At 36.1% G+C, this 3,792-nt stretch overlaps 1 long non-coding RNA gene across 2 annotated transcripts in view; it reads left to right on the top strand.

Moving 5' to 3' along the window:
• The window catches only part of LOC113970725, a 4,006-nt gene extending 660 nt beyond the window's left edge, over nt 1–3,346 (top strand). Inside the window, exons 1-3 of one of the 2 annotated variants that reach the window (XR_003535300.1) lie at nt 76–721; nt 1,823–1,934; nt 3,295–3,346. This is a non-coding gene — a long non-coding RNA (uncharacterized LOC113970725). Of the gene's footprint in view, nt 1–75; nt 722–1,822; nt 1,935–3,294 lie in introns of those variants that run through there. The other variant, XR_003535299.1, reaches the window with a different exon arrangement.
• The last annotated feature ends 446 nt before the right edge of the window (nt 3,347–3,792 follow it).

Below are 3,792 nucleotides of genomic sequence, written 5' to 3'. Positions count from 1 at the left end.
AATTTATATCCGAATTTATATCCGAATTTATATCCGAATTTATATCCATCTGAATTGTCAACCCCCGAGGGTGACGGAGAGACGCCGCTGAGCACTTACAGGCGAGTGGGGATTAACCCTATTCATTGCCTCACGTGTGAGGCAAAATTATTTCCCTTATCTTATATATCCCCCCACTCTACTTAATAAACCGACCAGCAGGGTACTAATAAAAGAAATAGCTATTGCTAAAGCATGTTTTTCTTTTAGAAGAAAACAAGTTCACGATTTTGGTTTTATCAGAACCCAACACCCCCTTAAGGGAGTGGGGTGGGTCTAAAGTAGCTATTAAAATTATGGCTTGGAAATGAAATCTGATTAAAAAAGCAGCCGCCCCATTGCTTTACAAAGGCATTTCATTAAAATAGTGCTCTTTCAGGTCATTACTTGAGCTTTGTGTGCTGCTTTACTGAAGATAGCTACTTAAAATATTACAGATATGAAATGGAAAACTGTCTAACTTTTCATTATTTAATATTTGAACAACAAATACAGGCCCCTACAAGGTAAAAGATTTGCTTGCCCCATTGGTAAATGATTATTATTTCTGTAGCACACTAGTACAATGTCATTTTTATAACTTTTTCTCTTTTACTCTACTCTCTGCTACCTGGAAACTTGAGGAACGCTCATGGTTTTCTCCTTGTCTTCAAGGCCATCCAGCGACCAGGTCCTTGGTGATGTGTGATGTTCAGTGTTATTAGGCACCAATTTAGAAAATTCTGATGTTTAATGCCTGGTTTTAAGATTCACTTGTGCAGAAATATGTGAAAGAGTAAGGTAAATACATATAGTGATTGTGGCTTTCTGTCCACTTGTCATCTGCCTTCTCAGAAAGACAATCTTTGCTAACCATTAACATAGATAAAGAACTCTGAGGTGTGGCTTAAAGCATTTTAATGTCTTCCACCACTAATAAATGAATGAACTAATAAATAAATTAATGAACTGTTGAAACAGTTGTTTTGGGATGAAATTGCCTAAATCTTTGTCCTGAGTTCCTGGCATTCACACAGCTCTTACTTTCTTTTACTTTCTCTTACTTGTCTCCTGTGTGTGTTGATACAGGCATGCTCACACATACATCCTGAATTACAGGTAGGAACCACTGTTGCAGGTTTTTCTCCTCAGTTTCAATCAAGTATGCAAGACTGCCCTCCTGAAGTGCTACAAAGAAATTTCTGTAAGAATATGATAAAATTGAAATTTTTTGGACAGTACTATTCCTTCTGGTGACTAGAATTAGGCAGAGGAAAGCATGGTGTGTTTGTTTCATTTGGGGTTTTTGCCTGTTTGTTCTGAAGTGGGCCCAGAATTGTGAACTGATGCTCTTTCACACAACTAGTAATTAATAAAATAGTATTAGTAGTATTAATGACTTCTAACACCATATGGGCATTTGTGAATGGTTCTTATGACATCAACTGGAAAAGCCTCAATGTTAATACTTGTGTTACATTGGTTTTATAGGATTATGTTTCCTTATGAACACAGGGAAGCTGCCAATATTTGACAATATTTGTATTTTGTTATAATTAGATCAAGGTTTTAGCACAAAACTCCGTAAATGTTGCCAAGATATTTGGCTTGTACAATAGACTAGTATCTTTCAGCTTTTCCATATGCCTTTATCTGTTGCAGCTTTTTTAACAAATGGGTTTAATTAGTGATAATAAAAGTGAGGCAAATTAGAATGCTCAGTTATTTGCTAGAAATATTCGTTTTGTTTAAGTGGAAGTATGAATCTGTGTGAAAAGTAGTCATACACACCTTTTCATTTCAGAGTATTGTCAAACAGCTCAGTTGGCTTTTGAGGAGAATCCTGCTGTGTGCATATTCAAGCCACCTTTTTCCACCTTTGCTGGCCTGCAGTTTTCAGGAAAGCACCCAAAATAGTAAGTTTGTCTCATAAAATTCAGAATAGCTGAGGCTTGACCCCTGTGCTTTGGTAAGAGTGTGTCCTGTGTTTGTGTCCTTGCTTTATTCATGTTGTGATTTTGTGTGTATGACAGCAGTAAATTCACAGTGCTACTGTAAAACTTCTCCAGTGGATACCAACTTCACCATTTTCAGGTAAATTCTTGGAAGGAGAGAGTGTTTCTTTTTTATTACTCAGTTCTATAGATACTAAAAAGTAATAAATAAAAATATTGTTGTTGGATGCTGTTACTGCCATTACTGTTACAATGTTACTTATGTGTCAAGGAGTGTTTCTGTGACCAATAGATGAATGTAACTTGTATATAGGTGTAAATCTAAAGATATGGGTAGACAATCAAGGTACTCTAAATTTTATGTGCTTACAGTTTGTAAACACTTAAATAGTTCCTATAACCATGTTTTTACTTGCCCATACGTGGAACTTGCTGGAAATGGCAGAGTATAAGCATGAATAAGGGTAGGAATCACAGCAACCATATTAAAGGCTTGTCTGCAGCTCATTCAGCAGCTACTTGATTGTTTATTCTCTATATAAATGTGCCTGATTTTGATGCCCAAACTGGGCACTTAACTACAGGTATGAGTATGAAATCTTTATGGACAATGGTAGATTTCCTTGTATTGGTTGTGTGATTGAATGCAACCAACATATCCTGCTTGCTAAGATTTGCCTCATGGTTCTGCATCTTAGAAAGAAAATATGCCTTTGTAAGACTTGTAAGTCTTTCTAAATCCTGATCTTATTAATGAATAGTGGATATTTTATTTACTCATTTATGTCTCACTCTAAATCATTTAAAAATTGTTCAGGTGCATTTAAGCAAATCCAGACCTCTCTAGTTGATCTGGTAGAGAAACGGAGACCAATAAGTCAGTAATGGAAATTAACTCATTTTCTAAGTTTAATATGTTTCAGCAGAACTACATTACATCATCCTGATTTGTGATGAGTGGTTTTTAAGTCTGAAGTAGACTAGGAAGAGGATATAATCTTTCATGCTTACAATTCTGTTCTGTATTGATATTCATTAAAGCTAAACATTCATTAAAGCTCCAAATTGAAAAGAATGCAGATTTTGTCTGTTTAGCAATTTTTCAGACAGAAGAGAAGACAGAAGAAGTTGAACATTAAGGTAGTGTTTATTTCATACTTTTCAGCTGATAGATAAGCTTTTTCACATTGATATTTGAAAGAAACTTGCTTTGGTGGATACGATCTATATTGAGCAAATACAAAAGAAAATAATCTGTTTGCCAAGAAAATAAATTACACGACAGAAACTGAATCAGCTCATTGTATTTTTCTTCTCCTAGCTGATGGATGCCTGACAGGACCTATATTCTCTCTTGCCCACGACTGAAAAGCCAAAAAAAAATAAATATAATTTCTTTTCTTTCACAGCAAATATTTATTAAGATTATTCTTGTTATTTTATTACCTTATCTGAGCTGTGCTGTTTTTATTACCTTTTCCCTACTGCAGCCATCTTTCTGCAGTCCAGCTTAGCTGCTTTGTCTGAGCAAGGCAGGGAGGAAAAGGAAGCAGGGACTCTTTAACACTTTCCTCATGCACCTGCAATGGGGAATGTCTTTGCTATCCAACTTAGGTCACTGTGTTGGACAGAGAAAATGGGTACAGATCCTGTAGCTGTGTGCACACAGAAGTGTTCATGCCTGAGTAACTTGGCCTCCATCCTCTTGTCCCCACAAATTCAAAGTAAAAGCTGGTCTGTGTAGGTGCCAGAGATGGGTAAAGTTGTGTGAACAGAGACCATGTCTGGGTTAAAACGAGAGAAGAAAAAAAGGAACCGT

This window comes from Neopelma chrysocephalum, unplaced genomic scaffold (genome assembly GCF_003984885.1).
Source record: "Neopelma chrysocephalum unplaced genomic scaffold, ASM398488v2 Primary Assembly neopelma1_78, whole genome shotgun sequence".
Taxonomy (NCBI): Eukaryota; Metazoa; Chordata; class Aves; order Passeriformes; family Pipridae; genus Neopelma; species Neopelma chrysocephalum.
Note: the sequence above shows the minus strand (reverse complement) of the source record. Positions and strands in the feature narration are given on the sequence as shown.